Here is a 27,724-nt window from a genome sequence, read left to right on the forward strand (position 1 = left end):
TAACAAAAAAATAACCACTTCTTCCCCCACACACTCTTCCTAGCATGATAACTCTGCAGATTCTGCAGTAGTTTTAGGATTAAACATGTCACATCCGCCCTTTTTCAGGATGGTAGCCATGGAAATGGGACTGTGGAGGCAAATGGATTGCTCAACAAGGTTTATGGTTGTGGTGTGTTCAGAAAAACTGTGGCAGAAGGTCTCGTTGTACAGAGAAATGCAGAAGACTATGGTGGAAGTGTGAAAGCGAAGGGGCAGGCATCGTGTTTGTATGCATGCACTGTATGTATTTGTTTGCAGTTGCTAACATACACTTAGTGTTTCTTTTCTGCGATCATTTTTCATAAGTTTGCAGTAAGTGGGGTGCTGCGTAAAAAACTTTTGTGAAGTGTACAAGGTAAGTGGCAGGCATCCTGTTGTTATGCATGCAATGTGTGTATAATATCATATGATGTGATATTCTATGATATGTCATTTGTACTGCGCATATACACAAGTTTTTGAAGGCGCACCGAGGCAAGGGCGGGGTAACACAAGGGAGACAGAGACAACGAACCTACTAGGCCAGGTGTCATTCAGATCACCTAAGTGCATGGGGAGGGGGAGGAGAAAGTGCCGTTCATGGGAAGAAGAAACAATGACAATAAGTAAAAATACAGCCCGATGGTGGCAAGTGCAAGGATACGTGCAGACATCAGATGGTGGTGGAACTGTTAGGGATACAGAAAACAGTCCCCAAGTCTGGGGTTTGCCAGAAAGGCAGTGCAGGGGTGCGAGTGGCAGAGGGAGGTTGCCTGGGCCTGAGATCAGAGGGTGGCCAAGTAACAAGTGCAGAATCAATTTCAGCCAGGAAGTCCACAGGGGACAGGAGGAGAAAAAGCAGAGGCAAAGAGAAATGTTTTGAGGTGCTTCTGGAACTGGCGATGGTTCTCGTCACATTTCAGGGATGCATGGAGGCTGTTGCAGAGGGAGGCCTAGCCAAAGAAAGAGACCTACCACCAAATGATTGCTTGCTGAATCGAGTGACCCTGAGGCAGGTGGAGGCGGATGAGGGAAGAGCTCGAGCACAGAGATATTTAGGAAGTAAGAGTTGCAGGTATTGAGGCCCCAGGTCCCAGAAGGCCTTGTGCATAATGCAGACAGTGTTGACCTTATTCTTCGCTGCTACTGGGAGCCAATGCAGACGTTTCAGTCCCAGAGAGACACAATCCCTGGGCTTGAGGCTGTCACGTCCCTCGCCCAAAACCCCCTCTGGCAAACCCATTGGCCAGGTGGAGTCAGGACTCGGGCCTCTAGAGCCTGGCATCCTCTTCAAAAGCCCTCATGGGGCCAGTCCTGGCGCCTATGTCGCCAGGCTCATACACCATGAAAAACAATGTGCTTGGGAACTACGTTATTGTATTGTCAGCCAACATGGAGGCATCCACATAGCATGGTTCCTAAGAACCAAGCTATGCGGTCTAGTGTTTTGTGTGTGGCAGCCTAGGGACTACTTTACCTGGACTATTTTGTTGGGGCTATTTAAACCACACCCGAGCAAGACAACACGCTTCGCATTACTAGGCAGCTTGCAATGTGACGCTCACCGTGTCCAGCTATTCCCTCAAACCTCGGAGAAGCAGAACCTGCAAGGAGACAGAAGGAACATCATTAGCAGCAGCATCTTACCGGCAGTCTTCATCTTTAAACACTCGCAGCTACTGAGAGCAGCTTCCTCGAATCTGCACGCCTCCCGGACAGAACGACCTGAAAGAGGAAGATAGAGGCAACATTAAAGAAAGCAGTAGAGACATTTACAAATTATGAACTGCTCAAAAGGCTTACCTGGCTGGTCGCCTCTCGGCTGGCACCACTCTGGACATTCCACTCGTGCTGAAGAACACCGCGACCTACAAGGGAGGAAAACACAGGTTAGCAAAGGCAAGACTTTGCAGCGCTGCGTATATCGCTTACTTACCGCATCATAGCGCTCATAATGCGCCATCATTTACCAGCGGGGCTCAACCAAGCCAGTTCATCGCACTGAAGCTCAGCATACCTAAGGGAGAAAAAAAGAGACATTTTAAACAAAGGAAGGCATGTAGGATAGCAACAAAACTAAAGAACAGCAATAAGACCTACCTGAACAATATTAAAACGGGCCGGCGTCAGTGAAGTATGAAGTAACTGGACCGCACTCGCCCACGAAAGACAACGCACCCTGCAAAGAAGGCAGGATGGAGAGCACGCCTAATTCTACCACAAGGTGAGTAGAGGGCGCCAGAGGGACTGAAAAAATACGGGGGTGGAGGGAGGATACTTTCCCCAGTCGGTCAGTCTTGAACACAGTCCTCCTGTATTTTCAGGCAGAACCTTCCCCGCAGACCACATCAGGGCAAAGCTGAGAAGCATACCAGCGAGTTACCCGGCTGGGTGGCGTCCCTGTGGATACCAGGGGAGCGTAACAGAGGCCAAGCACAAGGCACGCAGTGTTCTTCTGGATGACATTTGTGATGTCATCTTTGGTGTCATGGGTGTTAGTCTTAGCAGCACACAATGGTGGCACAAGTTATGGTTGCTTTGCTTACCAAAACTGACGAATTTCTGGGGGTTTTCGGTTTGACTTGTAACCATAGTATGGATAGGTTGTTGTTAGTGCAAAGTAACTGTAACATCCCAGTAACAAAAGTTTTTGCACTGAAGTTGCTAGGTTGTTCTTAGGGCAACTGAAGCATAATGTCCCTTTACCAACATTTTTTCACTGAATTTGATAGATTTTTAGTAGGGCACTGTAACCAGACCCTTCCTTTAGCATAGTTTTTTCAGTAAAGGGGGTAGGTTTGTAGTAGCACAACTTAACCATAACGTCCCTTTAACAATGTTTTTTGTTAGTTGCTCATGTTGCCTTATGTCAAAAATTGCTTTGAGACAGGAATCCAGGTTTATTATAAAAATAGGCATTATATATTTGGTTGCTTATTTGTACAGGTCTATTGTCTGTTGCTGACCATATGTTTACATGCACTAAGCACTTTATAATGTATATGCACTATGCACTTTATAGGATACAACAAAATTGTGGATTATATCCATGATAATGCTGCTTTGCATATTTCAACAGGGAAGCTTGCAGTTACCGTCATCCTGCATACAGTAGGCACTTTATTTATCGATGCCAGTAATAGAGGCTTTTCCTCCATGGATATCCTCCCGTCCGCTATCAATTGTTAACTTTGAACGATATCAGAGCTAGCATGCACTTTGGGGCCATCAATGCCTCCAGTGCTTTTACATTTTGTAAGCTTTCATGTTTTGCTCAATATTACCGGCTAAACGGGCCAAATGGCATTGCACTATATTTTAAAGAGCAACATTTTCGAACAGCAATTCTCAGAGTTCCACTGCCCGCATATATTTTTTGGGCATATTATTGAAAAAACATGCTGAAATGACAACACTAGAGGCATGCATAGAACATTAATGCTCGACAAACAGTTTTGAAATTATGCATTTTCGAGAAATTCTTTGCATTACGCATTTATATTTTTTATGAATGTAACTGTTTAGTAACTTTGGTATCAGGTCATGTAAACCGAAACTGCCAACGTTATCATGCAAAGTGTTCAAAATAAGTTTGACATGTTTAAATCAAGGTAAATCGGCAGGCTTTTGTGCACGTTAAGATGTCTGCCTTGTTGGAATCGTGACAGTAGTTAATTGCTTTGGAGACATTCCTCACTGAGCACTGGGGATAGAGATGTATGAACTTATATATAGTCACCTTGTCTATGTTTGCACTTTTCCTACGTGACCAAGCGGTTTGTTTACCGTGAAACGCGTTGTATTCTGTGCTTTTTTCTTATCCATGCTGACTTTAAAATAAAGGTATGTCAGTCTGGACGAACTCTGGTTTTTCTGCCTCTGTATAGAGAGTCATTTTGGCTTTCTCTATTTGTTTTTGGGAGTGCATTCCGCTAACCTTATCCCGTCTCCATCAAGGATCGGGTAATGGGTTCTCTTTAAGTATTCTCACGCCGCGGGAAAAACGGCGTTGGATTCTGCACCCGCCTTGCAATTGAAGCGCGGCACGGTGTACTCTCTTTTTTCCATTTGGGTCACCGTGCAGGACGCTCCGGTTTTTCCCAGACCACATGGTGCAGTGAAGCAACGGATTGGTGCAGGGTGTGACACTGCACAGCGCGTGTGTCCATCCTTGGTACCGTTGTTTTTTCTATTTTGGAGCTACACGGCATTGGGGAATTCCGTTCTAGGCATCTGTATGCGCCTGTGAGATTTAAGGACTGCAGCAGCAAGAACAGAAACTTTTTTCTAGGAGAGGCGTACACCACAGCCAGACTATCCTGAATCAAAAATGATGTCACAGTTGGATAAGGAAACTGCCAGAAGGGAACAGGCAGCTTCCCTGTTTTGTGAGAAACAAGTAACCACCAGTGCGGGGAAATCGAAGGGACCGCAGGCGGAGGCACCGCCCAATACAGAGGTGAAACTATTGAGAGAATTGGAGAAATTACAGCGACGGGAAATCTCGAAGTGGTGGGAGGAGTTTTCATTGCAAAATTATATAGACGTAGGGAGAGTCCCTAGAGGTCTGCGCATCCTCACCACACCTACTTTTGACGAACAAGATCCCGAAATGCTGCAAGAGTGGGGAGAGGCAAGTGGGTTATGCTCCGTCACCTTCCTGAAGATTCTTATTAAATATGCAGGAATGGACAGAAAGAAGATTCTGTCGAGAATACAGGAAGTGGAGGATCAGCTGAAATCTATTGATCCCAGTGCAGAGGGCAAAGCCATAAGAATCAACATGGAAAAGGGTTACAAAACGTTTGAGGATGACATCAAGTTGCGCAAACAACGTAAATTCATACGCGATAAGGATGATTACGAAAAAGGAAGAGTATTCACCTTCGCCAAACGTTTCGACACCCTGAGGCTTAAATTACCCATTGGCCCACAACCAACAGTGACGGAGATTCCGGCCGCTTGCTCATCCTCCGAAATGGACACCACAGAAAGTGAAAGCGAACAACCCACACGAAAATTGAATTTTTTAGAAGAGATGCAGCTATTGGGGATGGATGTACGGAACAGCAACAAAAAACCAAGAGGCAGAGGCCGGGGAAAATCAACGGTGCAAAGAGGAGGAAAAAAACGAGGAGGGGTAACAGGCTCGGAAATCGGAGACAAGGACCAGTTAGCACGGAAGACCCGCTCTGGAACCAAGAACCTATAAAAACCACTATGGAGCAACAAGACATGTCTATAATAAACCTCTCCTCTCATACACTTTCCACAGACCATCAAAAAGTGTTACGACTTGGCCTCAATTTTTGCCCTACTAGTCATTATAACTATGCCGAGACGTGCATAGATTTTGACAAATACATGCGCAAAGTACGGCTAAAAAAGTTTTTCGCCATGAATCCGCCCAAACCAACGGCTCAAGAAATATCAGGGGGATACACTCCAGTCACCATTGAGGATATGCCAACATTTGGCAATTTAATTAGCCTGGGATCAGATTGCATATTGTCTGAGGACAACAGTGATATAGACTGGGAATCCATGAATATACGCACAGATTGGCCAGGGACCAGTCTACTAAGGTGCAAATCCAGGTTTAATCCAATGTTTAATCCAGGAGGACATATCGAGGCATTCCAGGATCTAGTGATAAACGATCTGAAGAGGCTCAGGCAGACCAAACGGAACCATAAAGGAAATCTCACTCATCATGAACAAAATGTTCTGAAAGATCTTAGTACCTTATCTGACTGCATTATTAAACCTTCAGACAAGGGTACGAACATTGTTGTGATGAACCGTGTCGATTACATCAAGGAGGCTTCAAGACAATTGAATGATCATTCCTGCTATGCCAAATTGGAAAAAGATCCCACTGCAGGTATGACCATGAAACTTTTTGACTTGCTAAATACATATAGGGAAAAGGGGCTACTAGAGGATGACATGTGTAAATTCTTGAATCCGAGTTTCCCTGTTATGCCTACAATCTACTTTTTGCCTAAAATACATAAGAGCATGAGGAAACCCCCAGGACTTCCCATTGTAACACTCTGTGGGGCACTATATGAGAATACCTCCAAATTTGTAGACGAGACTTTGATGTTTTTTGTGACCACTCTACCATCGTATTTGAGAGACACCAAAGATTTTCTGAACAAAATAGATGGTATCATTTGGGAATCCACATATCTACTCACTACCTTAGATGTAGTATCCTTATACACCTCCATCAGACACACAGATGGTCTACGAGCGTGTGAATATTTCCTTCATACTAGGTCCATGAACTTTTTGTCACACAGTCGTATGATATTAGATATGATCCATCTCTGCCTGACAAACAATTGTTTTTTATTCGACAGAGAATTCTATGTGCAGCTTCAGGGCACAGCCATGGGGACCACATTTGCCCCTTCCTATGCCAATTTGTTTATGGGATGGTGGGAAAAGTTTGTTGTTTGTGGCACAGAGAATAATGTGTATACAGCCAAAATAATACTCTGGTTGCGGTACATAGATGATTTATTCATCATCTGGGATGGTACAAGCTCAGAGTGGTTAGAATTTGTCGCGAAGTTGAATATCAATGAATTAAATCTTCAGTTTACGAAAAGCCACAACAAGACTGCTATCGTATATCTCGATATTCTTGTTAAGGTGGCTCAGGAAGAACTTATTACAGAACTTTACCGTAAACCGACAAGCTCAAATATACCGCTGCATGCGAAAAGCAATCATCCTACCTCTCTGAAATGGTCTATACCATATGGCGAATTTATTCGCATTAGAAGAAATTGTTCCAAACTGGAGACGTTTGATGCAGAATGTGCACACATGGCTCTCAAATTCAAACAACGGGGATATCCCAAACGAATACTTGAAAGAGCTTTTCATAAAGCTAGGAATCAAGACCGTTCCTCATTGTTAACAACTAAAGTGCAGCCACTTTCAGATGATCAAACAAGTGAGACTCGACTTATACTCACTTATGGCACTAAATCCCAGCATATACGACGGATTATGCGTAAACATTGGCATATCCTACAACTGGATGAACATTTAGGAACGATCTTGGGAGATAAGATGAACATTACATTTCGACGCTCTGTCTCCCTTAAGGATAATCTTGTCTCTAGCTTTATGAGTCCATCAATTTCATCCATAGGCTCTACTTGGCTACATACACCAACTACAGGCTTCTACAAGTGCAGGAAATGCAAGGCCTGCCAGTATGCCACAGATGTCTCCAATTACCAACATCCCATTTTGGGCAAGACTATTCCAATCGTGGCACGAATCACTTGTGACACTGAGTACGTGGTTTATGTGCTCAAGTGTCCCTGTGACAAGTGGTACGTTGGTAGTACCATAGGAAGACTTAAGCTGCGTATGTTACAGCATATCAGGGCCATTAAGAATGTGGATGCTACTTACCCTATGGCTGTGCATTTCAAAGAAGTACACAACAGTAAATTGGATGGTTTCACATTTTTTGGCATTCATACCATAGCCAAACACCCTAGAGGTGGAAACAGAGAATTGGTATTGAGACAATTGGAAACTAAATGCATTTTGGACCTAGAAACTAAAAAACCAAGAGGTCACAATTTGGATGAAGAGCTCTATACATTTTTAGGAACTTAATTACGTTTTCCATATATGTTCTTCTCCCTACAAGACACCATATTGTCTACGCACTTTCCTTTGAGATTTTGATAATCATTGGATGAGCAAATCAATTTTCTTGTGTTCCACCTTTATTGATTGATTGACTTTTTGTACGATGTTCTTTTGGACTGTCGGGGGGAAATTCTGCCGGGGTCGGCCGGGCCGTCCGCAGACCTCCAGGCAGGGAGGCCCCAACTCCTCCCGTGTATATCCCAGATGAGATAGAGTATGAGACACACACAAGGAGCAAGGTGACTCTGCTGTTTATTAGACAAAACGGCAGGGATGGGTCAAGGAGCGTACGCGTTCGTCCTGACACACACACAATCGTGGGGCTCGCAGGCCCTTTTTACTGTATTATGACACACTACTTGCGTCACTTCAGAAAGTTAACAAAAAACCTATCGCCACTCTTAATTGGGTGCTCGAGTGGTAGGGTTAGTATAGCACACATATAGAGAACGATGTTAGTGGACAAAGGGTAGTCAGGTGGTATATCTGGGTTGTCCCTACAATTAGATACATGAAAATTGTTACATGAAGACTCCTGGGGATTGGTTAACATTACTGGCGTCAGTGATAAGAGCCCCATGTTCTGATTGGTGCGCCCGTGAGCTTCCCAGCCTGGGACCACCGCTGTTCCCAGCTCTCGGTGTACCTGCAAGGTGCAACAATGTTTCACTATGGGTACGTGCAGACAATGTGAGGATTTATTCATAGCTGGAAGGCTGACCGCTCCCACTGTCGCAGATGTCCATTAAGCCTTTCATGTGTATCTGCCTGTGTCCCGTAGCGAGAGATCCAGACGCCTCTTCTCTCCTGGGTTTGGCATCTCGTCAGGTTCGGCTTGGTCACGTGGGGAGGGACCGTGAAAGAGGCAGAATTCTGCACAATTAATATTGTTTTTCCACTGCGCGTCTGGTTTAATTTGCCGGTGTGACTTTAACGTTGGTGCGCGGAGTACGAGGTTGTAACATCGTGCCTTTGATGATTTGTTCTTGGAATGTGGGTTTGCAACATTGCGACCTTGGCTGGTTGCTCCACCGGGCTCTTTCTGCAGGATCAGCAACCTGACTCTTGCTTTGTTAATGTCCACGGGAGCTCTTGTTTGAGGCCTACTCGGGCCTGGTGCATAAGTAGTCCGTTTGGTGCATAGGTGCTTTTAGGTTATAGTAGCATATAGTTCCATGACCAGTATCGTGTCTTCATTATACCTCTCATGGTGGTAACGGGTTTCAAGAGAAGCGTGAGCAAGCTTTATAGATGAGTTCATGACGCGTCTTGCGTTTCTGCATTCTGAAAGCCTATGTAAAAATAATAAAGATGCACGTCCGTGAATATGCCTGTCGCCTACGTCATAGCACTGAGTATATTCTTCGTGTAGGTTGGTGTGGGAATGTCCAGTGTGTATATTTGTACAGATGTGCTTCCCGTTGTCTAGGTCGTCATGGCATCTCTAACGACGTGTAGATTTTAGTCTAGTTGATCCGTGCCGCAGGTGTCGGCATGGCCAGTGCGGGCTGCTGGGCAGGCAGATGGACACATCAGTATGTTCCTGTACCAGGGTATCTGGTCGTCTGGTAAATGGACAAACTCTTCTCGTGGCGGGTGTCTGGGTCGTGACCCTCTAGGCCAAGCGCGAGAGGTGAAGGACGGGAGCCTGGTCTTCCATTCTCCCACTTCAGTCCCCCCTCTGGTCGACTTGTCGACCACAAACATATCCTTCTCGTTATCTCCTCTTACTCGCCATATCTTAGTTATTCCTCCGAGATGTCCATAATGGTTTACATGATCTTCAAATGACCAATACATATATTCACAGGTTCCTCCAGGAGTACAGTATACCCATCTTCCTATGTAGCTCCTGGGGTTTCTTGGGTTCTCGACCTTCACTGATGGTGGGTCTAGATGGTTGGTGATGATTTGGGTGCGCAACTTCTCCCTCTCCTGTATTATCACACCTGTATGCTGGCCGTCATCTGCTGGCATCAAGGGGTGCATTCCCACCATTTCCAGCAACTCGTTTAGTAGTGCATGCCTTCCGGGCCTTCCAAAATCTAATTATGATCAGAGTAGCTCCAGCCAAAATAGTACAGCCCACTATTATTTTCAGTCCATCTGACAGCCAGGATGGCTCCCATGACCATAATAGTGAAAACCAGCTCTTATCCTTGTTTACACCGTTACTTTCATCCATCATTTTGGAGTGCATCTGGGCCAATTGTGAAACTGCTTCTGTCAGTGTACCATTGTCAGCATCGTTGGCAGGTATGAACATGCAGCATGATTGTCCTATCTTTGCACAAACTCCTCCTTCCATTGCTGTGAGAAGGTCCAATACATATCTGTTCTGGAGTGCTACCATCCTTACAGCTCGCAGCTCCTCTTTTATTGCGTTAAACCCATTTACTGTAGAATTGATGGTCATCATTAGTTCCCATCTAGTTATTTGGAGCCATTTTGCGTTTGCGTAAGCCTGCAGTCCCGGGTGTATTATTGAGGAGAAGAACATTGCTGCTCTGCTGAATAGTCTGTGTTCTGGCGGTATTGATATTAGTGCCGTTTCCGACCTTCCCCACAGGTAATTTCCTGTCAGTGGCTCTCCTTGTCTTTTTCTTCTATTTAGGACAGTATCATTGCTGTTGGTCCTGTTCCCTTGCTCCTCCTGAAGTGGTGCAGATCTCTTTCTTCTCTTATCCCCTTCATCCATTTTAGGAAATTTTGCCACATTGACGTGCTTCTTAGGTACCACTAGTGATGGTACATTGACGTGTACCATTGTGCACACACCATTCCACAGGGGAGGCAGTGTATGGTATGCCTTTTCTCCACAGGCCCAATGATGGTCCATTATTACTGCTGTTCCCGCTCCCCCCTCAGGTAACTCCATCACACTTGCACAATTGGTGTTATATCCTACGTCCACCTCTCCTTTATGCTGGTAGCATACCTTGGGCGCAGTCAACGGTAGTATTGTTATTGGGTCTTCATCTTCTTCTACCCACGTGAGCATTGGTACATACTTGATCCACGTCGTCCAACATCGGTGATTGTGTGTCTCGATGGTTGAGATAGTTTCTTTTGTTACCATTTTGCTGCCAATCACTCCTATTTCCCAGCTGTTGTCCAGATACACCTTTCCTGTTATCGTCACCAGCGGCCTCTCCCAGCATCCTTGTTTACCCGGAACTTCAGTGGCGTACCAATCACATGGTAGATACTGCAGTGTTACTTTCTTTGTTTCTCCTTTTGCAGGGCCACTTGTTATGTATTTGAATGCTTCAGCATGTAAACTGGTCTTGTGATAACTCAAATAGGTCTTGAGGAAGTTGTTTTCATATGGGTATGAGTCTCGTGTTTTCCATGTCATGTGCACTACTGTTCCTTGAAACCTTCCTTTCGTTTGGAACAGTGCCAAGTATATTATGCACTGTGCTGTCTTTTCATCTATTTCTGTGGCAACAAATGTTCGTGAAGCACTCATGGCGTATGGTATTAATGAGCAAACGTAGCAGCTATCCTCAGTTGTCTGCTTACCAATGCGGGTCATGTGTTGGTACCATATGTTGTTTGTGACGTGTGCTGAATCTTGTATATAATTATCAATACCTTTATTGTCTGAGTATGTGCTGCATTTAACTCTATTTTGCTTGGGTGCAATGTTACTATTACCACCTGACGTAACACCTGTTGCAGCAGGGAACGGGGGTATATTAGGTTTGGGTGCAGCAATAAAATTGATAGCATAGCTGTACTGCCAGACAGAGGCAGCCAAGAACCCGGTGATCATCAAAATCCCTATTATTTTTATTACATATGCTAATCTCACCGGCATTTTGCTCTTACCTTGCTGCAGTCCTGGCAGCGTATTCTTGCGACGTTAAAGTTGCCCGCCTAAAAATTCTCAAAATGCTTGTTATTAAATGTTAGTTTTGTTTCCTTTAAGCTCTCCCTATCAAATAGTCATTCAGTGCCCAGGCGAAGAGCTGCTCCCACGCTACTCTAAGTGATCGGTCTCTTAGGACCGGCAAGTATGGGCGGAGGTGGGGCATGGAATATTCTATGGCCAGGAGGAAGGCTGTGTAGTAGACACGTACCCTTCTCCTTTTTAGGTATGTTGGCCTTTTTATTTCGTATACAAATTGGTGTGACAATTCTTCTGGGTAGTTATCGTCTGGGAGTACCATCTACGCCTGGACAGTGGACTTGTTAGTTAGTTCTTTTCTTAACAATACAATAATACGCAGTTCCTGTATGTGCGAGAGAAAAAAGAGAACATTCACGTGTTTACATGTGTATTTGTGCAGGCAATGTCTTTCAGTTTAAGTTATAACTGTACTTGGGAGACAATGGGCGGGGGGGGTTTGGGCTCAGATGGCGGAAGTATTTTTACTCTTTGAACGTGTGACCATGGGGTGGGCAGTATGGGGATCACCCCTTTCTTCGTCAGTTATTGTCTCCGGGGTAGCTGGGTAGTGACACGGTAAGGGAACAATTGGGTCGTTGTCTGTGGTAGAACTTTCTTCCGCTGTCGGGGATGTTGTTGCTGTTCTTCCAATGGACCTGTCGTTGGCGCTGGGGCGGGTCTGCAGTTTGTAGATCTTTACATCATGTAGGTGGTTCCAGGCACGCTTGTCCTTTAGTTTTACTGCTCTTGTTGATACGTCCTCTACCAGATGGGGGCCGGTGAACCTCTTATCGTTCCACTTCCTATTGAAATTGCGAAGTAGCACGTGGTCACCTTTGGCAAGTTTGCACAAGTTCTCTTTTTCCAATTCTGTACTGGCGCCTTCTTCTTGATTTCTGGTAGACCCGCCCCGTGTGCGCTCGAGCTGTTGAGACACAAACACAACACTAGTAATCAAAGAAGACACATATTGATACATTTCATCACCTAACACACTCGCTGAACTTTCGTGGTCAGTGAATGCCCTTGACGTTGGCGTTAGGGGAAGGCGCATTTGACGTCCAGTAACCACCTCGTGAGGGGTGAGGTGGTGGTCGGACCCTGGCCTATTCCTCAATTCAAATAGGGCTAACGGAAGGCAATACAACCAACTTTTCTTTGTTGTTTGTTGTATCTTTGCAATTGCCTCCTTCAATAAGCCATTCAGGCGTTCACATACACCGTTAGCCTGTGGGTGGTATGCACATGCAAATTTGTGTTTTATGCTCAGCAGGGATGTGATATGCTGGAACATTTCGTTTGCGAAATGCGGGCCATTGTCTGATCTTAACACCTCGCACACTCCCCACCTGGGGAAGACCTCCCTTACTAGGAATTTGGCTGCTCTAAATGCATCTGGGTGTGAACAGGGCCCTGCTTCAATCCACCTAGAAAATGGGCATACTACTACAATCATATACCTATTACCTTGACATATGTTGATCATATCAACATAGTCAATGTGAAGGTGCCGTAAAGGTCCTTCTGGCCGGGGTATGGTACCTCTTATCACTTTTAGGGTATGACCGGCTGTAAACTGTTGACATGTGAGACAATTGCTGATAAAATTTGACACATGAGAATTTAACTCGGGACAGAACCAATCTTCTCTAATTCGTGCTGCAATTATTTCCTTGCCTGTATGGGCTGGGTGATGTAATTGGCTCAGGGCGGTATTTAAAAGTGCCAACGGTATTACAACTTTCCCAGTGCCACCCTGGCGCCATAGTGCGTCGGTTGGTGACATTGTACATCCTCTTTTTACCCATATTTCTTTTTCGGCCATTGGTGCAGCCGCTTGTAGCTCCATAATCTGTGTGGCTGGGAGATGGGTGTACCCTTCTCTTATTAACATCTCCCTAGCCATTCCCCTCCCTCTCCCTCTCTGTGAGTCTGTGGGGTTCCATATCTCACCAAAGTATGCAGCATATTTCGCATGTGCGTCTGCTGCTGCATTCCCTTTTGAGACGTGGTCTTCACCATTGGTGTGTGCGGTGCATTTGACTAGGGCTAGTTCTTGGGGGTCGTTTATTACTTCAATTAGTTCAGCCAACAAGAGGGCATGTTGCACCGGAGTGCCATCAGCTCTCCTAAACCCTCTTCTTCTCCATTTTAATAGCCCTGAGTGGACAGTGGATGTAACATATGCACTGTCGGAATATATGGTTACTCGTTTGTCAAAACTTTCCTTCAATGCCAATATTAGTGCAACCAGTTCCGCGGCTTGAGCAGAGTAATGCTGTGGTAATTGTACACACTTCATAGCCACACACACCGGCGCCTCCATCATTTTTACCACTGCTGCCCCAGTCCTCCGTATCCCATCTCCTTGATCAATAGTTGATGACCCATCAATAAACAAAAGCTCACCTCCCTCTAGTGCGTTTTCTTCAACTTTTCTAGTACATGAGTACATTTCAGTTATTTGGGTACAGTCGTGGGCGTAATCTCCCTCCTCAATTACTTCTGCTAGGAACCTTGCAGGGTTAACCGTGCTACATCTAACAATTGCTAGTTCAGCCCTGGACAAAATGATCTCATAACCTGATGCCCTCTGTGTCGTTAGTGTGGACTTGGGTTTATTCAATATTGCAAATAGTGCATGTTCCACAAACAGTGTAGTTGGACACCCCATGGTTATTGCTGATGCTTTTTCCACTGCAAAAGCAGCTGCAGCGAGACCTTGTTCGCAAGGGAAGTGGCCTAACATCACAGGGTCTAAGTGACCGCTGTAAAATGCTACTGGTTTATAGCCCATGCTCGTTTTTTGGGCCAATACTGCTTTCATCACTGCTGAGTCGCAATGTGAAAATATAAAAAAGCGTCGCTCATAGTCTGGGGATGCCAGTACTGGAGCAGTTGATATCGCGTCTTTCAATTCGTCAAAGGCCTCCCTCATTTCCATAGTCCACCCCAACTTTTTCTCCCCTTTATTGGCTTCCCTCAAACCCTCAAGCAGGGGTCCTATGTATGAACTGTAATCAAATACCCATGCTCTACAGTAGTTGCACAGCCCCAGAAATTGCTGTAGTTCTCTCACAGTCTGTGGCATGGGAGTGCTTGAAATGGCCTGTGCTCTTTGTGGTGCAATCTTTCTTCCATGTTGGGATATCAGTTGGCCAATGTAAAGTACCTGTTCCTGACAGTATTGTATCTTTTCCATGTCTACCTTGTACCCCTTTTCAGCCAATATCGTCAACATTTTTAAGGAGTCCTCTCTACATTTACTTTCGTTTGTACTGCAAATTATTATGTCATCCACATACTGTAACACTATGCTTTCCACCTCAACGTTACCCAAATCCATTTGTATTACTCTATTGAAAATTGAGGGTGATTCACAATACCCCTGTGGTAATCTGGTATGTTTCCACTTTGTATTTCGGTAAGTGAAGCTTGTCAAATCTTGTGAGTCTGGGTGTAATGGTATTGAGAAAAAAGCATTTTTAAGGTCAATCACTGTAAATTGTGATGCTTCTGCTGGAATGCCACACAATATTGTGGCCGGGTTTGCTGTTACTGGATACTCTGCTTCTACTATGTTGTTCAAGGGCCTGAGGTCCTGTATGAAGCGCCAAGACCCCCCTTTAGCCTTGCGCACCGGGTACACAGCCGTGTTACATGGTGATTCTGAGGGGACCAATATGCCATTGTTTATTAGGGCCGTTATGGTTTCATATATGCCCTCATCTGCCTCTTTTGACAATGGGTACTGTTTCACTCTTGGTAGTATGGCACCTTTTTTCAATTTTATCCTTACACCCCCTATGCTTTTTATGCATCCCACGTCATAAGGGCTAATAGTCCATAATGATTTGGGCACCTTTGACATATCCTCCTTAAAGAATGGAACTGGGGTGCATGCGGGTGCCTCAAGTGCCATTGCAATTTTCTGTGCTACTTGTTTGTGAGCCACTCTTAGCCATATTTCTACACTCATCATGAACACCATTTCACCTTCCTCCTTTTCTTCTGAGAACAGCTCTTCATCTGACACCTGGGTCAGCCTACATCCTTCTGCTAGTGCTATCACTGCCCTCCATGCTCTCCCTTCTTTATCTTGGGCGTGCACAGCAACATAATCAGCTGTTGCAATAATGCTCTCGATGTCCATTACAAACACCTTTCCTTCTGGTTCATTAACAGGTGTTTCTGGTCGGAACAGATAGGCTGCTGGCCTCCTCCATATTTTCCCTTCTATCCCTGGCATCCATGCAAATGCCATGTCTGTGCCATACTGGAATAGCTCGCCATCTACTGGCTCCGCCCTAATCGCTGTCTGTCCACAGTATGCTTGCATAATCTGTCGTGCTGCGAGCATGTTAATCCCTGGAGTAGAGCAAATTATGCCATCCTCTGTAAAGGAGATCGTCATATTCAACCTGTTCATTATGTCCCTCCCCAGTATATTTACTGGTGAGGCACTATAATACAAAAGTGGAACCGACAGATCATAATCTCCAATAGATAAGGGAACGTTATCAGTAAAGGGAACCAACCCTTTAGCCCCAGAAAATCCTTGGGTGTTCATGGCTTCGCCTGACATCTTAAATTTACCTTCCCTTATGCAAGACCGGGTTGCCCCGGTGTCAACAAGGAATGATAATTTTTTGTCACCTATCGTTACCTCTATGCGTGGCTCCTCCGCACTATTAGGTGTTACTGACAGGATGGGACACACCAAGGCCGTCTGTGGGCTGTCCTATTGAGGGTACAATGATTGGCCATTCCCTGTGTAAGGGTTGTGTCCCAACACCGTCACCCTACCCAATTGCGTTTGTTGAGTTTGGGGTGGTTGTGTTAGCGCTACTTGTTGTTGTGGCAGTGGCTGTTGTTGTGTTATTTGTTGTTGTGGCAGTGAATATGTTTGTGGCTGTTGTTGTGTTATTTGTTGTTGTGGGTCACTTCCTTGTTGTAACGTCTGCTGTTGCTGTATGCCCTGCTGTTCTTGTGAGGTCCTAGGTTGTGCTTGTTCATTCCATGCTGGTGTTCCTGGCCTGACCCTACACGTGCGTGACATGTGTCCTAATAGTCCGCAACTCCAACACACGGGTGGTTCCCTGCTTTGCCATGGGAAGCTCCCTGTGTTGTCCTGGTATACTGGTTGCCCTGTGGGGTAGGAATTTCTAAGTCCCCCCACCTGCTGTTGGGTATTATATCCGTATCCTCTCCCTCTCATAAATCCTCCTCTCCCCCTGTTATAACTATAATACCCAGCTCCTTGCATTGGGTACCCTCCTCCCATGTTTGGTGCGTGTAATTGCAGTGGCGGCACTTGCTGTATTACACCTTGTGGAGGTGCTATTTGAGCGGGATCTTGTGCAGCCACTACTTGTGTGGGGCTTTGGGCCATTGGTGTGGGCGTAGTTATTAGTGCCCCTTCCATTGTGTATTTAGTAAGTTTCTTCAGTACTAGTTTGGCCTCTTCTGTTTTCCTGTCCTCTTCCTTTTGTTTCATTTTTCCTTGCCATGTCCTGCAGTGATGTACTATAGTCAGCTGTATTTCTGGCCATGGTTTTGCTTCCATTCCCACTACTTTCTTTAGTTGTTTCTGAACTCCTTCTGGGAGCCCTTGTACTAGTATATGATAAAATATGGCTGGTGTTTTGTCCCATTGTTCTCTAGTTTCCATGCGCCACTTCTCTTGAATATCCTGGATATAATCAACAGGATCCTCATTCTCACGCATCTTACGGGAAGTAATTGCTCCTATGTCTGATGTGTCTGGGTACTGTACTCTTAGTGCCTGCCATAGCGCATGTCTGCAGTTTGCGAATGGCGCCCCATCATGCGATGTGTTCGTTATTGTTACCCCATGGAATCCCGCTCTCTTCCAAATGTCATCCGCTCTATCCCCTAATATTGATATTAACAGGCCATTCACATCTCCTACTGCTAGTTTCTGTCCTGCGGTGTGTTTTTCCATTTCATATATCCACTTACCCGCACCTCCACTTAGTGATGGGAGCCTACATTTTATATTTTCTTTATCCGTATGCTTCCAAGGTACATACTGTGGTCTAACCCCTCCTCTCTCCAACAGTGGCATTAAGTTGTGTCTTGTGTCACCCTTTACGTTCCATAATATCGAGTCCTCACACCCCTCCTCTTCTCCCGTTTCCTTTACCTCTTCAAGTTCGTCCTTATTACCCCTGCTCCTACCTCCTTCTCCGTCCTTTCCCCTTTTTTCGTCATTTCCTGTGTTTAATGTGGGTATGTTTATTTGTCTGTCTTGCCTGCGACTAGGGAGGTCTCTAAGCCGACATGCATAGGGAGTCAATTCGTCCATGAAGGGCGCGAGCTTTATTGTGCGCAGCGAGCATGCGGCAGTTGAGCATGTAGGGTGCGATGGGGGAGGGCGTGATGGAGATGGGGATGGTGTGGCTTCATGGGTTTGTTTTTCCACTAGTTGTTGCACCCCCTCCTCACTTCTCTCCAGCTCCTCCCTTCTCCTACTGATCCATGGCGAGTCTATGTTTGTTCGAGTAAGGTACAGCTTATCTAAGCTTTCCCTTTCACTCTTTCTTCCTCCCCTCTCTACTCCTTCTTCCTACTCACTGCAAAAATCAGTCATAAATGGTATCCCCCACTCTGCCTTTTTCCCTTTTACTGTTACTGTTTCTAAGTCTATTAGGTCCATTTCTCCTCTTCCTTTGTTACCAACTGCTCCCCCTGGTGCTGATGTTGTTGCTACTTCTCTACTTCTATATACTCCTCCCTTCTCTTTCCCCTTCACTCCTCGCCTCCATCTCCCTACTATTTTCCTCCCTTTTCCTTTTTAATTCCTCCATCACTTCGTTGCTCATCTGTTCCAATATTCTTTCATCCTCTTTCTTCCTTTCCCATTTCACCCTTTCTCTTTCTATTACTTTCCCCTCTTCATATTTCTTAGCTGTCTCTGATAGTACCCTCCTCCTCCATATTGCCATGTCCTTTTCCTTTTCTTCTTCTTCCTTCTTCTTTTCTCTCAGCACTACTCTTGACACCCTGTCTGCTGCTGCTTTTACCCTATCAGCTTCTCTCCTTTGCTCCTCACTTCGTTCCCTTAATTTTTCCAATTCGTCCTTACCTTCTTTCCTTTTCCACACTCTCTCTCTTTCCTCCCTCTCAAGCTGTTTGATCAATTCATTCTGCTCATCCCTTAGCTTTGCTAATCTTTCCTCCAAAATCTCTTCCTTTTGTCGTAATAGCTCCTCCCCCCTCATCTCACTCTCTCTTGTACTAGCCTCGTCTGTTCTCTTTACTACCTCCCTCTCTTCTCCAGTTAGTGAACCTCGTAATTTTAATAATATCTGTGCAGCTACCCACTCATCATTTCCTATCTCTACAGTCTGCTCTTCTCCAATCCTCCCCTCCCCCACTGTCATCTTCCTATGAGCCACATATGGTGGAGGGCTGTATGCCGGGTTCGAGTATCCTTCAGCCGCCCTTAACTGTCCTTCTATTTCTCCTAATTCTCTTAAGGGGTACAACCCTCCTCCCTCTGTTTTCACTCCCGGTGTTATGGGTATCTCATTGCTCGGTTCCTTTTTTATGTCGTCTGATTTATCAATCTTTTCTCCTCCCTGTCCTCCGTTCCCCGTATTCTTTGTGCTTTCACACCCCTTTTCCACATCCGTTCCTTCTTTCTTAATCTCCTTTTCTTCCGGTGTTTCCCCCATGGTGAACATTCCATTTGGTCCTGGTCGGGACCCCTGGAACATCCTCCATAAGTTAAACACCTCCACATGGTTTGCCAACTTCTTCCCCTTGTATGTATTGTGCAGATGGTTTAGCAGTGAATGTTGGGCATATGGATCGAAACTACCATTAGGCGGCCATGGTGTTAACATTTTGTTGTCCGTCCCCTGGGTCCACTCTATGCTGTACTTAATTAATTTCTCCCTATGGGGTGGCAGTGTGGTGCATATGTGTTGTAGTGGGGTAGTGAGGGTGTTCCCCCACCCTCCCGACCCTGTCCCGTATGACATAGTGGCGCTCCCCTTGTTACCCTTCCCTTCACTAGCAGTTTACAATATACAACCTTATATTGTTTACCTGGCCCCGCAAGTGTGGGGACTTACGACAATCCTTTGACAGAATATGCAGTAAAAATTATTAAAAAACATAAAAAACAAAAATATATATATATGTATGATTTTATATTGTATATTCCTTCCCCTACGGCCCCCTGCGGCCGAAGCGCACGCAGCCCCCTGCGGCTGCATACCCCTTACGACGCTCTTATACAGTCGTCCTGTTTCCCCGTTCTCCTCCCCCTTTTACACTTGCCGTGGCCGGCGTTCTCCGTGCGCAGCCACGCCCCTCTCCCCTTCTCCTCTCCGATCCACTCGTCTATCGTTTATCTCCGTATCCGCTCCCTTATCATGTTTCTCTTCCCCACCACTCTCAAACCCAAAGTTCCTTGTGCTCGCGATATCCTATTAAATCCCTACTGGTGACGTCACCGATCTCTTCGAGCTACTGGTACATTCTTATTATGTTTTTTTTTTTTAAGTTCAAAATACACTTGCAATCTACCCCCGCTAACCCTACAGCTGTCTTCCTGTCTCTCCTGGAACAAGGTAATCAAATCAATAATATAATCGGACTGCGCACGCTGCGTCGCCTCGCGTGTGATACGCCCCTCAACAGGAGGGCTTAACCAGCCAATTATCTTCTGTATTGGGCAACTAGGCAACTAGCTACCGCCTACAGGGAAACATCATCTACCTATCGAGTTTCTTGCTCGAACAATAGGAATCCTCGTCTACTCATTGATCAATAAATGCCAAATCGTAGGAAACCACACACCCCCACCCTCACACGTAGTCGCAATTTAGGCCAATCAGTGTCTTACGAGCGGCCGCACGTGATGTTTTCGTGCCCCGCCCCCCTCTTTCGCGTAACGTAGCCGACTGCTCTCGCACTCGTTTCGCTACCATTCATTCCATTGGCAACACTAAGTTGTTAGACCTTCGCCGCGCATCTGTACAACACCTCCCTCCTCCCTTATTTACTTCCTCCCCCTCCCTCACAATTTCGCATTGCTTGTTGTGCGTGTCATGCTCACCAAGTTCTCTCAATGCAGGGCCGCTCGACTGCGTGCACCCCTCCAAGCGGCTCGCCACCTCCCCTCGTCTGGACCACGTCTGGACACTCGCCAACCGCGGGCGGGATACTTCTCAACCGGCTCCCGAGGGCCAATATCCGGATTGCGCTGTCCGGTCTTCTCGCAGCTCCGCGATGGTCCTGTAGTCCTCAGAAGGGGGCAACGGCAGAGGGGGCCGCGCCGCCGGGCCTCCTCGCAACGGGAGTGCCTGGAAAAAGTAAAAATAAAAAGTCGATCTTAAACAGATCTCAGCAGTGCCTCCAACTTGTCGGGGGGAAATTCTGCCGGGGTCGGCCGGGCCGTCCGCAGACCTCCAGGCAGGGAGGCCCCAACTCCTCCCGTGTATATCCCAGATGAGATAGAGTATGAGACACACACAAGGAGCAAGGTGACTCTGCTGTTTATTAGACAAAACGGCAGGGATGGGTCAAGGAGCGTACGCGTTCGTCCTGACACACACACAATCGTGGGGCTCGCAGGCCCTTTTTACTGTATTATGACGCACTACTTGCGTCACTTCAGAAAGTTAACAAAAAACCTATCGCCACTCTTAATTGGGTGCTCGAGTGGTAGGGTTAGTATAGCACACATATAGAGAACGATGTTAGTGGACAAAGGGTAGTCAGGTGGTATATCTGGGTTGTCCCTACAATTAGATACATGAAAATTGTTACATGAAGACTCCTGGGGATTGGTTAACATTACTGGCGTCAGTGATAAGAGCCCCATGTTCTGATTGGTGCGCCCGTGAGCTTCCCAGCCTGGGACCACCGCTGTTCCCAGCTCTCGGTGTGCCTGCAATGTGCAACAATGTTTCACTATGGGTACATGCAGACAATGTGAGGATTTATTCATAGCTGGAAGGCTGACCGCTCCCACTGTCGCAGATGTCCATTAAGCCTTTCATGTGTATCTGCCTGTGTCCCGTAGCGAGAGATCCAGACGCCTCTTCTCTCCTGGGTTTGGCATCTCGTCAGGTTCGGCTTGGTCACGTGGGGAGGGACCGTGAAAGAGGCAGAAATCTGCACAATTAATATTGTTTTTCCACTGCGCGTCTGGTTTAATTTGCCGGTGTGACTTTAACGTTGGGGCGCGGAGTACGAGGTTGTAACATCGTGCCTTTGATGATTTGTTCTTGGAATGTGGGTTTGCAACATTGCGACCTTGGCTGGTTGCTCCACCGGGCTCTTTCTGCAGGATCAGCAACCTGACTCTTGCTTTGTTAATGTCCACGGGAGCTCTTGTTTGAGGCCTACTCGGGCCTGGTGCATAAGTAGTCCGTTTGGTGCATAGGTGCTTTTAGGTTATAGTAGCATATAGTTCCATGACCAGTATCGTGTCTTCATTATACCTCTCATGGTGGTAACGGGTTTCAAGAGAAGCGTGAGCAAGCTTTATAGATGAGTTCATGACGCGTCTTGCGTTTCTGCATTCTGAAAGCCTATGTAAAAATAATAAAGATGCACGTCCGTGAATATGCCTGTCGCCTACGTCATAGCACTGAGTATATTCTTCGTGTAGGTTGGTGTGGGAATGTCCAGTGTGTATATTTGTACAGATGTGCTTCCCGTTGTCTAGGTCGTCATGGCATCTCTAACGACGTGTAGATTTTAGTCTAGTTGATCCGTGCCGCAGGTGTCGGCATGGCCAGTGCGGGCTGCTGGGCAGGCAGATGGACACATCCGTATGTTCCTGTACCAGGGTATCTGGTCGTCTGGTAAATGGACAAACTCTTCTCGTGGCGGGTGTCTGGGTCGTGACCCTCTAGGCCAAGCGCGAGAGGTGAAGGACGGGAGCCTGGTCTTCCATTCTCCCACTTCAGGACACTTACTATTCTATTACTTTAAATGCACAGGTTGACATTTAGCTGTGCACATTAATTCTGGTTGAAGTGCGTGTTTAAGAGGTTTGATAGTCACAATGTTGGGCTATTATTGCAATTTGTATATTTTGTACATTTCATGCACCTCTATCTTTCTCTTTTCTCTTTTCTTCTTTCTTTCTTTTTGTTTCCTTCAAATCGGGCTAGTTGTCTCCTCGCCCTGGGCCGCCAAGGCTTTTCAATACTGGAGGGTTTATAAGTGATTACACTGTTTATGTAATTAAGTAACCTTTTTGATTTATATCCTAGGTTGGCTTATTGTGATTACTGGTTTATGATATTTTTTGACAAACTTCTTGCATAACAGAGGAAAATATGAAGCTCAGGTTTTAAAACTAGGACACACATTGTTGTGTCCCATTTTAACATTGAATTTACTTTTCTGTTCTTTGGATTAGTGCACACAGGCTCACAACTTTTAGGGATATATTGTTTTTTGGTACTGTCTTCTCTCCCTTGGTTTATAATTTCCTCTCTCAGATTCCACTACACTCGCAGGCTTTTCCTGTGCACACTTGTGTTTGATTCTGTGGGACCATGTAACTTTGTTGCTCATGTTGCCTTATGTCAAAAATTGCTTTGAGACAGGAATCCAGGTTTATTATAAAAATAGGCATTATATATTTGGTTGCTTATTTGTACAGGTCTATTGTCTGTTGCTGACCATATGTTTACATGCACTAAGCACTTTATAATGTATATGCACTATGCACTTTATAGGATACAACAACATTGTGGATTATATCCATGATAATGCTGCTTTGCATATTTGCACAGGGAAGCTTGCAGTTACCGTCATCCTGCATACAGCAGGCACTTTATATATCGATGCCAGTAATAGAGGCTTTTCCTCCATGGATATCCTCCCGTCCGCTATCAATTGTTAACTTTGAACGATATCAGAGCTAGCATGCACTTTGGGGCCATCAATGCCTCCAGTGCTTTTACATTTTGTAAGCTTTCATGTTTTGCTCAATATTACGGGCTAAACGGGCCAAATGGCATTGCACTATATTTTAAAGAGCAACATTTTCGAACAGCAATTCTCAGAGTTCCACTGCCCGCATATATTTTTTGGGCATATTATTGAAAAAACATGCTGAAATGACAACACTAGAGGCATGCATAGAACATTAATGCTCGACAAACAGTTTTGAAATTATGCATTTTCGAGAAATTCTTTGCATTACGCATTTATATTTTTTATGAATGTAACTGTTTAGTAACTTTGGTATCAGGTCATGTAAACCGAAATTGCCAACGTTATCATGCAAAGTGTTCAAAATAAGTTTGACATGTTTAAATCAAGGTAAATCGGCAGGCTTTTGTGCACGTTAAGATGTCTGCCTTGTTGGAATCGTGACAGTAGTTAATTGCTTTGGAGACATTCCTCACTGAGCACTGGGGATAGAGATGTATGAACTTATATATAGTCACCTTGTCTATGTTTGCACTTTTCCTACGTGACCAAGCGGTTTGTTTACCGTGAAACGCGTTGTATTCTGTGCTTTTTTCTTATCCATGCTGACTTTAAAATAAAGGTATGTCAGTCTGGACGAACTCTGGTTTTTCTGCCTCTGTATAGAGAGTCATTTTGTTATGGTTAAGTTGCGCTACTAAAAAGTATGAAATTCAGTGAAAAAACTTTGTTAAAGGGACGTTATGATTAAGTTGTGCTACTAAAAACCTATGAAATTTAGTGAAAAAACTTTGTTAAAGGGACATATGGTTCCAAGTAAAACCGAAAAACCCTTGAAATTCGCCAGTTATGGTAAGCTAAGCAACCATAACTCGCGCCACCACCGTGCACTGCTAAGCCTAACACCCAGGACATCAAAGATGACATCACAAATGCCATTGATGACATCACTGAAGAACACTATACCTGTCCGTAGTGTTCGCTAGCAAGTTGAAACTGTTCTAAGAACACACGCAGTGTCCTGAAATGTTTGTAAAGAAACAAAAATGGAAGTGTCCTGAAGAACACTATACCTGTCCGTAGTGTTCGCTAGCAAGTTGAAACTGTTCTAAGAACACACGCGTTGTTCTGGAATGTTCGTAAATAAACGAAAATGGAGGTGTCCTGAAGAACACTATACCTGTCCATAATGTTCACTACCAAGTTGAAACTGTTCTAAGAACACAAGCGGTGTCCTGAAATGTTCGTAAATGAACGAAAATGGAGGTGTCCTGAAGAACAGTATACCTGTCCGTACTGTTCGCTAGCAAGTTGAAACTGTTCTAAGAACACACGCAGTGTTCTGAAATGTTCGTAAATAAACGAAAATGGAGGTGTCCTGAGGATGCTATGTCTGTCCCTATTGTTCGCAAGGAAGTTAAACTGTTCTAAGAACAAGCGGTTGTCCGTGACTGTCTGTTTGACGTGTGACGCACTTTTTATTACTTCAGGACCCGAACAGTGTCCATAGAACATCAACGCGCATGCGCAAACCAATGTCCGTGGATTTGGTGTCCTGCGGACAGCCGCTTCCTTCGCAAACATGTTCGCGAAGCGATCATGTGACCGCGCCCATGCTGATCGCGTGTTCTGAATGCGGACACTGTTCGTGTCCCTGAACAATTTAAAAGTACATTTTCAAGTAATCCACAATATTTCTCAATAAAAACTCACCATAGCACAAGTCCCACATACTAATCCTGAGTTTCTACATACTTTTTGAAAGTTTTTGAACCTTTTTTTGTGTTCGATCTGTCCGCGGACAGCGCGCATGTCCGCGAACCGCATACAAGCACCCCTATAAAAGACCACGCCCTAGAGCTTATTCTCATTGTGTTTCTGGCTATTCTTCAGAGCACAGCTATTTTTCCTGCAACTTGCAGATTACACCATCATCGAGATGGCATCCATGGCTGCACTACTGTCACCTGGTGCTGCACCTGCTTCAGCACCACCCCCACCCCCTCCACCACCACCACCTCTCCAAGGGCCTGAAGAGGGGAACAGGAGTGAGGATGCAGAGGAGGAAGAAGAGAATGACGAGAATGAGGCAGTGGAAATCCCTACTACCCGCACTGGGCATGAGTCCTGGGTGTGGCGGTTATTTACCATTCATGGGGATGGTCTAAGGCTCGTGCGAACCGAGTCACCTGCAATGAGTGCAACATGGTACTCAGTTCGCGGGAGGCATGGTTCGTACAGCTTTGGGACCACTACCATGAAGCAACACCTAAGGTCATTTCACTCTGGGGCCATTCGCAAGGTTGTACCTTGCGAGGAGCGTAGTAGGTTGATTTCCTCTACTTCATCCTCCGTTTCTGATCCTGTCACCACAAGGAACACCTCTGTGGGACAGCGTCTTCCTCAAGCTGCCTCACAGGCCATACATAATGCTGATGACCCTTACCTTTCGAGGGTCACAGTTGTGTGTATGTACTGCGACACAGTACTCTGCAGGGGGGAGCGACTTCATAGTGCTTTTGAGACTATCGTCTCAGAGCACGAGAAGACCTACTCACTACCCAAATAAAACCCACTCTACATCTTCCTCTCTCAGCTCGCCCTTTCTTATGCCTGTGGTTGGTGTCCCCCCTTTACCCTCCTTTCCCCTCCTCTCCTAGTGTGTCGTGTATAAAAAAACCAAAACAAATGTAAAATAACAAAAATAAAAAAGAAATAAGGCTCTTTTCAGAGCCGCCTTTCACAGTTAAAAAATAGAAGTGAAAATAAATGAAACAGGGCCCTTTGTATTTTTAAGAAGTCCGCGGACATCTAAAATTTTAGGGTGCTACCCTATCAAAACCATTGCAATTTTCTCTGGGAGGAAGTGGTGGCTCTGAAAAGAGCCTTTGGGAGGTGTTTGTGTTTAAAAAATTATAAATACTCAGTACCTACTTCAAAATGGATGCTGTCATTCTAAAAAAGGTTGCAATGGATTTTGTATGTTTCTTAGAAAAATCTGATTGCCAGTATAAGTTAGATGTACTCCATCTCTGCGAAAAATGTATGTACTACGAAACATAATATTTTCATTGTGAAAAGAGGACATGCCAAAATTTCTTAAAAAGGCACAAACAGCCTTATTGACATTGCGGCTTGCTTTCTCCATTTGTGGACCAAATGAAGAAGAACAAAGCCACATTTGTCTCTGCGAAATCCATGAAAAAATTACTTGAGAATTTGGAAACATGTCCATGACCTTCCCAAGTCCTTCTTTCATTGCAAATTGCAAGGAAATTCCAGACACATGTCCTAAACTGTTCCCTCCACAATGAATTATAATTATATCTGGATGTTGCTCTGTCTCCAAAGTAGCGCAGAGAGGTAACAAGTCCAACCACTTCATTCCACGTACTCCAGGCCAGTGTACTTCCACATGTGGGAATCCAAGATCTAAAGCTACTCCACAGGTTTCTGCATGCACCTTCAACCAATGTATCCACGAGTCTCCCAAAATCCAAACAATCTGTTTTCTGAAACACACAGCCATAGCTATCTGTTCTTCTCTCAGCAAAAAGAGTATCTGAGAAACTCTCTCCTCGCACAACACACCCACTAAACTTTCCTAACCAATCCCTTTCAGTGCTCATTCTCATTTGCATGACTTCTGAACCCAAAAATCCCAGATGTAACACCCGATGTCTGCGAACTACCGCCATGTCCGTGGACATATCGTAACATGAACAGCCCTTCTACCATTTCCAGTTCACTCTCTGTGCCATTCCCTCATGGATGTAGCTAAGAAGTCACATGACCATCCACCAATCACATTCAAGACCTCTACATCTAACTGCATCATCATAGATCAGCACTGCAAATGTACTGTGAATCTCTCTGAGTACAAGTGTCATATCATTGGCAAGCACCATCTACAAGAAATACTGTACAAGTCTCCAAGATTTCTACTTGCAGCTCCATGCATATCCATATGCATGAACACAGACTACAGGTATTCATATTTTCTGTACAGTACATGAACACATTTTCTAACTGACTTTTGGCTTGTATAATCTGTAAAATGAATCTACTGTCTTTTTTTCAATCTCCTAAAATCAACTGTCACCTACACATCTTTATACAATTTAATTTCTTTATACACACACACTCAAATCATGTTAAACTAACATTTTTTAAATGAAATATATAGACTAC

The sequence above is a fragment of the Ambystoma mexicanum genome, chromosome 7q (genome assembly GCF_040938575.1).
Source record: "Ambystoma mexicanum isolate Mex_15411 chromosome 7q, UKY_AmexF1_1, whole genome shotgun sequence".
Taxonomy (NCBI): Eukaryota; Metazoa; Chordata; class Amphibia; order Caudata; family Ambystomatidae; genus Ambystoma; species Ambystoma mexicanum.